General features: G+C 37.1%; 1 protein-coding gene across 4 annotated transcripts in view; it reads left to right on the top strand.

Annotated features, from left to right (window-relative positions):
* The window catches only part of strbp (spermatid perinuclear RNA binding protein), a 227,999-nt gene that overhangs the window by 166,811 nt on the left and 48,513 nt on the right, over positions 1 to 12,675 (top strand). The window lies entirely within an intron of this gene.

The raw sequence follows: 12,675 nt of genomic DNA, 5'->3' as shown, positions 1-12,675 counted from the left end.
TCAAAAAACTATAGGCCAAACAAATTGGTTTTACTTATCAGAATCAACGTTCTGCTTTCTCAGCACATTCTTCAGTGTTTTAATGCATCCAAAATTTAAAATGTATCACTTATATTGTCCTCAGTGCACATGTATGTGAAATGTTTGTCCCGGAATCTATCTTAGTTTCCAACTTATTTTTCAATCTACTTGGTTTTGTTTGAATCCTTTAAATATTACAAGTATTATTAGTTTTCATGATTGTGAAAATTATTACTGGCTTTCTTGCTAAACTTATTCTTTTGCTAAATGATCAACCCAACATTCTTCATTACACAGATTCCTGAGATAGTACTTTTGTTATATTCCCCAAGTTCTCTGAAGGTCATTAAGCTCCATATAGTATCCTGAGTATTAAGTGTTCTATTTATTTTTAATAATAGCAAATCAACATCTTACACCAGTTACTAAACAATGCTGACATACTTGGAGTTAGTTAAGAGTGTTTTCATATAAAGACATTTTTTTGTTTAGAAATATATATATATATATATTTCATTTAAGTAGCATTCTTTACGCCGTTAGAATAGAGTGTGAAACCTTAGACGCTTCCATTCAAAATACAAAATATACAGTAACATTATGGAAAATTTGATGGGATGGGTGGGGGTGGAATGCATTAATCCGAGAAGTATATTTTCAAGACAAAGTGATCTATTAAATGGAACGATTGGAGAAATGGCTGAACCTAACTAAAGGCTAAGGGATGTAGGAATTGTGAATTATGTCCTGTCATACCACTGTTTTTCCTCAAATTATCTTCAGTTGGGGGAGTAACGTGCAGACGATGGAAATTTGAAATAAATACAGAAAGTGCTGGAGGTAGTCAGCAGGTTAGTCTGATTTGTGAAGGGATAATCCATTGGTGTTTCAGATCAATGACCTTTCGTCTGAAGTGGAAGACTGAGAAAGCAAGCAAATTTTCAGCTTCAGAGTTAGAACATAAGAAAATATGACATAGGAGCAGAATTAGGCCATTTGGCCTATCAAGTCTGTTCCACTATTCAATCATGGCCAAACTTTTTTTTCCCTCCTCAGCCTTCTCCCCATAACATCTGATGTTGTGGCCAATCAAGAACTTTATCAATCTCCATCTTTAATGCATCCAATGACGTGACCGCCGCAGCTCCCTGTGATAACAAATACCACAAATTCACCATCCTCTGGCTAAAGAAATTTCCCCGTATCTCTGTTTTAAATGGACGCCCCTCTATCCTGAGGCCATGCCCTCTTGTTTAGACACCCCCATCATGGGAAACCTCCTTTCCACATCTACTCTGTCTAGGCTTTCGACATTTGAAAGATTTCGGTGAGATCCCCCCCCCAATCCTTCTGAATTCCAGCTTGTACAGGCCCAGAGCCATCAGACACTCTTCATATGATAACCCTTTTATTCCCAGAATCATCCTTGTGAACCTCCTCTGAACCCTCTCCAATGCCAGCACATCATCTCTGAGATAAGGAGCCCAAAAATGTTAACAATACTCAAGGTGAGGTCTCACCAGTGTCTTATAAAACCTCTGCAACACATCTCTGCTCTTACATTCTAGAACTCTTGAAATGAATGCTAACATTGCATTTGCCTTCCTGACTCAACCTGCAAGTTAATCTTTAGGGTGTTTGCACAAGGACTCCCAAGTCCTTTTGCATCTCAGATTTTCGGATTTTCTCCCTGTTTAGAAAATAGTCTGCACATTTATTTCTTCTACCAAAGTGCATGACCATGCACTTTACAACATTGTATTTCATTTGCCAATTTCTTGCCCATTTTCCTAACCTGTCTAAGTCTTTCTGCAGCCTTCCTATTTTCTCAACACTAACTGCCCCTCCACCAATCTTCATATCATTTGCAAACTTGGCAACAAAGCCTATCTATGCCATCATCTAAATCACTGATATACAGCATAAAAAGAAGCAGTCCCAAGACCGACCCCTGTGAACACCACAAGTCACAGGCAGTCAACCAGATCCTTTTATTCCCACTTGCTGCCTCTTACTAATCAGCCAATGTTCTAACTGTGCGAGTAACTTGCCAGTAACTTTGCTCTTAACTTGGTAAACAGCCTCATGTGTGGCGCCTTGTTAAAAGTCTTCTGAAAGTCCAAATAGACAATACCCACTGCATCCCCTTTATCTATCCCACTTGTAATCTCGTCAAAGAATTCCAACAGTTTCGTCAGGCAAGATTTTTCTTCAAGAGAACCATACTGACTCTGTCCTGTCTTGGTCTGTGACATTAAGTACTCCATAACCTCATCCTATACAAGTGACTCAGAAACGGAATCTGGTTTATTATCACTTCCCAACCACTGAGGTGAAGCTAACTGGCCAATAACTTCCTGTCTGCTGCCTTCCTCCTTTCTTAAAGAGTGGAGTAACATTTTCAATTTTCCAGTCTTCTGGTACCATGCCAAAGTCCAATTATTTTTGAAAGATCATTGCTAATGCCTCCATACTCTCTTCCACTACCTCTTTCAGAAGGCTAGGGTGCAGTTCATGTGGTCTGCGTGACTTATGCATCTTTAGGTCTTTCAGCTTTTTGAGCACCACCTCCCTTGTAATAGTAACTGTACTCACTTCTCTTCCCTTACACCCTTCAATATCTGGCACACTGCTAGTATCTTCCACAGTGAAGTCTGATGCAAAGTACTCATTCAGTTCATCTGCCATCTCCTTGTGCCCTGTTATTATTTCTACGGCTTCATTTTCTAGCTGTCCTATATCCACTTTGATATTTTTTGCTAGCTTGCTTTCATATTTCATCTTTTCCCTTCTAATGATTCTTTTAGTTGCTCTTTGTAGATTTTTAAAAACTTCCCAATCCTCTATCTTCCCACAAACTTTTGCTTTGTTGTATGCCCTCTCTTTTGCTTTTATTTTAGCTTTGCCTTCCCTTGTCAGCCACTGTTGTACTGTTTTACCATTTCCTTATTTTTGGAATACATCTCTCCTGCACCTTCCTCCTTGTTCCCAGAAACTCAAGCCATTACTGCTCTGCTGTCATCCTTTCCAGCACTCTTTCTAATTTACTTTGGCCAGCAACTCTCTCATACCACTGTAATTTCTTTTACTCCACTGAAGTACTGCTATGTCAGACTTTACTTTCTTCCTATCAGATTTCAAGTTCAACTGAATCATATCAAGCTCACTGTCTCCTAAGGTTTCCTTTATCTTAAGCTCCCTAATCGCCTCTGATTGATTCATTACATAACACCCAATCCAGTATAGCTGATCTCCTAGTAGGATCAATGACAAACTGCTCAAAAACATAAGAACATAAGAAATAGGACCAGGAGTAGGCCATCCGGCCCATCGAGCCTGCTGCGCCATTCAATAAGATCATGGCTGATCTGTCCGTAAACTCAGCTCCATCTACTTGCCTTTTCCACATAACCCTTAATTCCCTTACTATGTAAAAACCTATCTAACTGTTTCTTAAATATATTTAGTGAAGAAGCCTCAACTGCTTCCCTGGGCAGAGAATTCCACAGATTCACCTCTCTCTGGGGAAAACAATTTCTCCTCATCTCTGTCCTTAATCTTCTCCCCTGAATCTTGAGGCAATGTCCCCTAGTTCTAGTCTCACCTACCAATGGAAACAACTTTTCTACTTCTATCTTATCTATCCCTTTCAAAATTTTGTATGTTTCTATAAGATCTCTCATTCTTCTGAACTTCAGAGAGTATAGTCCCAGGCGACTCAATCTCTCCTCATAAGTTAACCCCTTCATCCCTGGAATCCACCTGGTGAACCTCCTCTGCACTGCCTCCAAAGCCAGTATATCCTTCAAGTATGGATACCAAAACTGCACACAGTAGTCCAGGTGTGGCCTCACCAGTACCCTGTATAGTTGCAGCATGACCTCCCTGCTCTTGAATTCAGTCCCTCTAGCAATGAAGGCCAACATTCCGTTTGCCTTCTTAATAAGCTGTTGTACCTGCAAGCCAACTTTTTGCGATTCATGAACAAACACTCGCAAGTCCCTCTGCACAACAACATGCTGCAATAATTTAAATAATAATCTGCTCTTTTATTATTCCTTCCAAAGTGGATGATCTCGCGCTTACCAGCATTGTATTCCATCTGCCAGACCTTGGCCCACTCACTTAACCTATCTATATCCCTCTGCAGACTCTCCACATTCTCTGTACAATTTGCTTTTCCATTCAGTTTAGTGTCATCAGCAAAGTTTGCTATGCTACTCTCAGTCCCCTCTTCCAAATCATCAATGTAAATGGTAAACAGCTGCAGGCCCAGCACTGACCCCTGCGGCACCCCACTCACCACAGACAGCCGACTGGAGAAACACCCATTTATACCAACTCTCTGCCTTCTGTTGGTTAACCAATCCTCCATCCATGCCAACATACTTCCTCCGACTCCATGCATCTGTATCTTATTTATAAGTCTTTTGTGCGGCACCTTATCGAATGTCTTCTGGAAATCCAAGTATACGACATCTCACCTGTTCCCCTCTATCCACTGCACTCATTATGTCCTCAAAGACCTCCAGTAAGTTTGTCAAACAGGACCTGCCCTTTCTGAATCCATGCTGCGTCAGTCTAATCATCGTTTCTAAATGCTTCGCTATTTCTTCCTTAGTGACAGGTTCAAGCATTTTCCTTTCTTTCTTTTCTTTTCAAATCTTTTTATTAATTTTTTAAGAAAAACATAAGAAAAATATTAGTACAAAACATTTGAGAGTACATAATAGATTAATTAACAATCAAATATGTATTAATCAATACATAGAGTCTCTCAAACTCATAGTATAGTGTAAAGGAATTAAGAAAAAAAAAGAAACCCCCCCCCCAAAAAAAAACAACAACTAAAAAAAAACTAACCAACATGGGCAATCGCATAATGTTAAATACATACAGCAGTACCAATTACTCCCAACCTCCATCCACACAATTCAGGATAGTAGCAATAAGGTTCAGGATCAGACCATTTAATTCATATGAAAATGTTGAATAAATGGTCTCCAAGTTTCCTCAAATTTAACTGAAGAATCAAAAACCACACTTCTAATTTTTTCTAAACTCAAACAGGAAATAGTTTGAGAAAACCACTGAAATACAGTTGGAGGGTTAATTTCTTTCCAATTCAGTAAAATAAATCTTCTAGCCATTAGTGTAACAAATGCAATCATTCGTTGGGATGAAGCGGATAAACGCTTATTATCTATCATTGGTAGACCAAAAATTGCGGTAAAAGGATGTGGTTGGAGATTAATATTTAAGACTCTTGAAATAATATTAAAAATATCTTTCCAATAGTTTTGTAAACAAGGACAAGACCAAAACATATGGGTCAACGAAGCAATATCAGAATGACATCTATCACAGGTTGGATTAACATAAGAATAAAATCGAGCAAGTTTATCTTTAGACATGTGAGCTCTATGTACAACCTTAAATTGTATTAGAGCATGTTTAGCACAGATAGAGGATGAGTTTACCAATGATAAAAATTTTTCCCATTGCTCAATAGATATAGGGCAATGCAATTCTTCCTGCCATTCCTTCTTAATTTTTTCTGATATATCTGGTTGTACATTCATAATCATATTATAAATGATAGCTACTAAGCCCTTTTGACAAGGATTAAGAGCTAAAATTCTTTCTGTAATGTCCAATGGACATTCTTTCGAAAAAGACTTTAGTTCATTATATAGAAAATTTCTAACTTGTAGATATCTAAAAAAATGGGTTTTAGATAAATTATATTTATTAGATAACTGTTCAAAGGACATAATGTTATCATCCAAAAACAGATCACGAAAACATGTTATACCTTTTGTTTTCCATAAAAGAAAAGCTTGATCTATAGATGATGGTCGGAAAAAGTAGTTAGATATTATAGGACTTGACAGCATAAACTTATTCAAACCAAAAAATTTACGAAATTGAAACCAGATTCGTAATGTATACTTGACTATAGGATTAGTTATCTGTTTATTTGTTTTGAATAACGAAAAAGGAAGTGAAGATCCTAAGATTGAGATCAATGAGAAATCTTGCACAGATTTACATTCCAAATTTACCCATTGTGGGCCAGCAACTGTAGTCGATTCTTGTGTCCAAAATATCAAATACTGTATATTAACTGCCCAATAGTAAAATTTTAAATTTGGTAGAGCCAAACCGCCCTCCTTCTTAGGCTTCTGTAAATATTTTTTACCTAGCCTAGGATTTTTGTTCTGCCACAAATACGAAGATATTTTAGAATCAACTATATCAAAAAAAGATTTAGGAATAAAAATTGGTAATGCTTGAAATAGATATAGAAATTTAGGTAGTATCATCATCTTAATGGCATTAATTCTACCTCCCAAAGACAAAGATAGTGGGGACCACCTATTAGCAAGTTGCTTAATTTGATCTATTAAAGGCAAAAAATTAGTTTTAAATAAATCTTTATGTTTTTTAGTAATTTTAATACCTAAATAAGTAAAATAGTCTGTAACAATTCTATATGGTACCTGATTATAAATTGAAGTATGCATATTTAATGGAAAAAGTTCACTCTTATTAAAATTCAATTTATATCCAGAAAAATTACTAAATTGAGCAAGCAAAGAAGAAATAGCAGGAATAGATCTTTCAGGGTCAGATATATATAATAACAAATCATCCGCATATAATGATACCTTATACATCGTCTCCCCACGGGTAATACCTAAAATATTGGGTGATTCACGAATAGCTATAGCCAAGGGTTCCAAAGCAATGTCAAATAATAAAGGGCTTAAAGGACAACCTTGCCTTGTGCCCCGAAATAACTGAAAAAAAGGGGATCTTTGATTATTAGTAAAGACCGAAGCTAAAGGTTTCTGATATATTAATTTAATCCATGATATAAATTTTGAACTAAAATTAAAATGTTGCAAAGTATTAAATAAATATGACCATTCGACTCTATCAAATGCTTTTTCGGCATCTAAGGAAATGACACATTCTGGGATTTTAGATGAAGAGGTATAAGCAATATTAATTAATTTTCTAATGTTAAAAGATGAATAGCGATTTTTAATAAATCCAGTCTGATCCTCAGAAATAATCCGAGGCAATATATTTTCTAATCTAATAGCCAAAATTTTACTAAAAATCTTAAAATCCGTATTCAGCAAAGATATAGGCCGATAGGATGCACATTCAGTGGGGTCTTTATCTTTTTTAAGAATTAAGGAAATAGAAGCTTCATAAAAAGATTGTGGTAGTTTACCTATACTTAATGCATCTTTAAAAATTTTACAAAGCCAAGGAGAAAGTATAGAAGAAAAGGATTTAAAAAATTCTGCATTAAAACCATCTGGACCCGAAGCTTTACCCGAGTTCATTGAGAAAATAGCCTTTTCTATTTCAGACTCCGTAATAGGTGTGTCCAAAAATACACTATCCTCAACAGTTACTTTTGGAATATTCAATTTCCTTAAGAATTCACTCATTATAGAAGAGTCCTTAGTACATTCTGATTGATATAAAGAATTATAAAAATCTTGGAAGGCTTTATTTATCTCTTTATGATCAATCGTCAAAGTACCATCTTGTTTGCGAATCTTAGTAATTTGTCGCTTATCCGAAACAATTTTCAATTGGTTAGCTAGTAGTTTACCAGACTTATCTCCATATGTATAGAATTGAGCTTTCGATTTAATTAACTGACTTTCAATCGAGGAGGTTAATAATAAACTATGCTCCATTTGAAGTTCCACCCTTTCTTTATAAAGTTCTTTACTAGGGGTCAATGAGTAGATCTTGTCAATTGCCTTAATTTTATCAACTAATGTTAATATTTTAGAATTAGTTCGTTTCCTAACTCCGGCAGAATATGAAATAATCTGTCCACGAATATATGCCTTAAAAGTATCCCACAAAATTCCACTAGAGATGTCTGCTGTAGAATTTATTGAGAAAAACAAATCAATTTGCTGTTTAATAAAGTTAACAAAGTCAGAGTCCTGCAGTAAAACAGGATTAAACCTCCAACCTTTAGTACTAATATATGAATCCGTCACCTTAATAGATAACTTCAAAGGTGCATGATCAGATATAGTAATAGAGTCATATTTGCAATCCATAACGTCTATAAGTAAATGCTGATCAATGAAAAAGTAATCAATTCTTGAGTAATTATGATGCACATGGGAAAAGTATGAGAACTCTTTGTCATTAGGGTGTAGAAAACGCCAAATTTCACAAATAGCTGAATCAATCATAAAAGAATTAATAAGAGAAGCCGATTTGTTCGGAAAAGTTTGAGTGGGCTTGGATCTATCCATCAAAGGGTTTAGACAACAATTAAAATCCCCGCCCATTATCAATCTATATTGATTCAGATTAGGAAAGGATGTAAATAAGCATTTAAAAAATTCAGGACAGTCAGTATTTGGAGCATAAACATTAACTAAAACAACTTTTTGATTAAAAAGTAAACCAGTAATAAGCAAAAATCTACCTTGCGGATCTGAAATTGTTTCATGATGTATAAAAGCAGTTGATGAGTCTATAAAAATAGAAACACCTCTCACTTTGGCGTGCGAATTTGAGTGATACTGTTGGCCCTTCCAAAACCTAAACAACCGCTGACTATCCACCTTCCTTACATGAGTCTCTTGTACAAAAATAACATTAGTATTCATTCTATGGAATACTTTGAATACTTTTTTCCATTTGATCGGATGATTTAAACCATTAGTATTCCAAGAAACAAAGTTAATAGTCTTATCCATATTGACAATCTATATTACAGTTAACATATAGGTTTGAAAGAAAAGTGAACTCATGAACCCGGAAGAGGGAAGTAAGTTCAAAGGGAAACCGGAAGTCACAGCACTGCAGCCATTTTTGTAGTTTCATATAAGCCCATGAAATAAAACTAAGCAAAAAGCAAGCAAAAAAAAGAAAAAAAAGAAAAATCCCCCTCCCACCACCCTGAAAACCCCAGGAAAAAAGCCAAACAGAGGCAAGCGAGCGATCTAATACTAAAATTACCCCCTTGTCTCAAGACGGCAACTCAAACGTAACAAAGTTAAAAAAATACAAACAACCCACATTATAAAAAAGGGTTGATATAGCAAAAGTTAAAATATAAAATTAATGTTATAAATGTATATAAACAAAAGGGTTAAAAAAAATTAAAACAATAAATGAAAGTTTAAAACTTTCAAACACATCAAAACAGTTATGACGCTGCAAACACTGAAGTCTGTCGGGAAGAAGAAACGCCATTTTATTTTTTCCCAATCTTAATATTCAAATGTTAAAAGTGTAAAAAAAGAGCGTATATCGATTTAAAAAAAAAGAAAAACAAAAAAGAAAAAAAAATAACCCTAATAGGTCATTTTCAATGCTAATAGATTAATAATATGAAAAAATATAAAATCAGAATAAGCCCAGTAAAAAAAAGAGAGCTTTAACCGTATGTAAGAAATACATGTGAACCGTATCAAAAAAAAACCCCAAACGTCAATCTATAACAGATCCAAATCTATAGGCTAAATTACATTAGTCAGCCCGATCAAATGTCATTGTTCCAGGAAACCTTGAGCATCCGCTGGCGATTTAAACAGCCGAAAAGATCCATCTTGAAGAGTGACTCTCAGGTGTGCTGGAAACAGCAACACTTGCTTGTAGCCTTTCTGGTGAAAATTCGACATAACCGATCTAAAAGCCAGCCTAGCCCGTAATACCTCCGGGCTATAGTCCTCCAGAATGCGAAAATTGAAGTTTTGATAGGTTATCATACCTTTTTTACGAGCCGCACGAATCAGACGTTCTTTGATATGAGGATAATGGATTCTAAGGATTACGTGTCGTGGTTTCAGACTTGAATCTGCCTGAAATCTGGACACCTGATGTGCCCGATCGATTATCGGGGGGTTATCCAGGACCTCTGCGCCCAGGACATCCACTAGAAATTTAGAGAAGAAAACGGTCAGATCACCGCTTTCAAATTTTTCCGGGATCCCAATTAACCGAAGATTTTGTCTTCGAGAACGATTTTCCAAATCAGTAATTTTAACTTTATAACGATCCATCTGTTGGATCGTCGAAGTTTGCTCTTCTTGTATTTTTTCGATTATACGATCCTTCTTACGAGCGGCTTCTTCAAGAACCAAAATGCTTGCTTGTTGTTCTTTTGATTCCCGTGAAAGGGTCAAAAACTTTTCTTCGAGTGATTTCAAACGTTCGTCATACTGTGAAAATCTTCCGAGTAATTTTTTCTCCAGATCTTCAAATTTAGCTTCTATAAACTTCACAACTACTTCTAAAGTTAACGGTTCTTTCGTCTGTTTCGGTTCTTTTGCTTTAGACATTTCAGCAAGTTGAGAATAATTCAAATAGTTTAAAAAGAAAAATTCTATATGTTTAGACCCCTTTAAAATAAGTTTAAGGGGTGTTTGTAGGTTAAAAAAACGTAAAAGGTTTGGAGCAAAGCCTAGATGCGGTTTACTCCATGAGCGCCATCTTGAGACTCCGCATTTTCCTGACTACAGATGTTAAGCTAACTGGCCTATAGTTGCCCATCTTTTGCCTACATCCTTTTTTAAAAAGTGGCATGATATTTGCTGTCTTCCAGTCCGCTGGGACCTGCCCAGAGTCTGGAGAGTTTTGATAAATGATTACCAATACATCTACTATAACCTCCGTCAATTCCTTCAGCACCCTGGGATGCAGCCCATCAGGACCAGGGAAAAACATCTTGTAGGCATTCAACAAATTCACTCTCTTGAGATCCATAACCAACCTGATTTTCCCAATCTACCTGCATGTTAAAATCTCCCATGACAACCATTAACAGTGCTCTTTTGACGCACCTTTTCTATTTCCTGTTGTATTATAATCTGTAGTTCACATCCCATCTACTGTTTGGAGGCCTGTATGAAACATCCTTTCCTGGGCATCTCTAAAAATGGCTTGTTAGCCACTAGCTAACATCCACTGGACTCAGTGCTGAAAAAACCCATCTTTCTCTGGCTTTGTACGTCTAGGGTACATATAACCCCAGTCCCCCCCAAATCTGTAGAATTGGGATGTCTCACCCACCCCAGCCCCGGTTTGCGTGAATGCCCTGTTGCAGATCGTCGGCAGAAAATAACAGATCACGCACTGCATTCAATTATAAAGAAGTATGGTTGTGAATGTTAACGTAACAAAAGGTTTAGTAAAGAAAAGAAAGAAAAAAAAACCAAAAAGAGCCTGTAATAATTAAACAGTCAAGTGTGCACAGGTTGGAGCTCAAATCTTCCAAAAACCATATTCACCAATCCTCAGCAGATTCCCACGCTTTGGCTCCATAGAATTGTGTTTCCCACCAGATCGAATCCTATGAACAGTTCTCTCTGGCTTCTTCTTTCTTTATCTCTCGCCGAGCAAAGACCAAGACAAACCTTTGTGCCCCTTACTTTGTAGGTTAGTGCCCAGCATGGAGCCAACTAAATTTTCAAGCCTTTGCAGCTCTACAGCTTCTTTCAGTCCTGTGCAGTAGCCCCCCCCCCCCATACCAGACATTGATGGAGCCTGTCAGAATGCTCTCCATGGTACATCTATAGAAGTATTTGTTGACATAACAAATCTCTTGAAATTCATAATGAAGTATAGTCACTGTCTTGCCATCTTTATAACTGCATCAATATATTGGAACCAGGTTAGATCCTCAGAGATCTTGACACTGCTCACTCTCTCCACTTCTGATCCCTCTATGAGGATTGATATGTGTTCCTTCATCTTACCCTTCCTGAAGTCCACAATCAGCTCTTTCGTCTTACTGACGTTGAGTGCAAGGTTGTTGCTGTGACACCACTCTACGAGTTGGCATATCTCGCTCCTGTACAAACTCTTATCTCCATCTGAGATTCTACCAACAGTGGTTGTATCACCAGCAAATTTGTAGATGGTGTTTGAGCTATGCCTAGCTACGCAGTCATGAGTGTATAGAGAGTAGAGCAGTGGGCTAAGAACACACCCCTAAGGTATACCAATGTTAATCGTCAGTGAGGAGGAGGTATTGTCACCAATCTGCACAGATTGTAGTCTTCCAGTTAGGAAGTCGAGGATCTAATTGCAGAGGATGGTACAGAGACCCATGTTCTATAACTTGTCAGTCAGGATTGTAGGAACGATGGTGTTAAATGGTGAGTTATACTCGATGAACAGCATTCTGATCTTTCCTCTGATTGGTTTTCCACCCCCCCACCTTCTTTATAGGGCCCCTGCCCCCTCTTTCTTTAGTCCTGATGAAGGGTCTCGATCCAAAACGTTGACTGCTTCTTTCAATGGATGCTGCCCGACCTGTTGAGATCATCCAGCTTTTTTGTACGTCTTGATTTGACCACAGCATCTGCAGTATACTTTGTGTTTAGCATTCTGATATAGGTGTTTGTATTGTCCAGGTGGTCTAAGGCCATGTGAAGAGCCATTGAGATTACATCTGCCATTGACCTCTTGTGGTGATAGGCAAATTGCAATGGGTCCAGTTCCTTGCTGAGGCAGGAGTTCGGTCTAGTCATGATTAACTTCTCAATGCATTTCATCACTGTCGATGTGAGTGCTACCGGATGATAGTCATTAAGGCAGCTCACATTCTTCTTCTTAGGCACTGGTATAATTGCTGCCTTTTCGAAACAAATG

Source organism: Hemitrygon akajei, chromosome 7, assembly GCF_048418815.1.
Source record: "Hemitrygon akajei chromosome 7, sHemAka1.3, whole genome shotgun sequence".
Classification (NCBI taxonomy): Eukaryota; Metazoa; Chordata; class Chondrichthyes; order Myliobatiformes; family Dasyatidae; genus Hemitrygon; species Hemitrygon akajei.
Note: the sequence above shows the minus strand (reverse complement) of the source record. Positions and strands in the feature narration are given on the sequence as shown.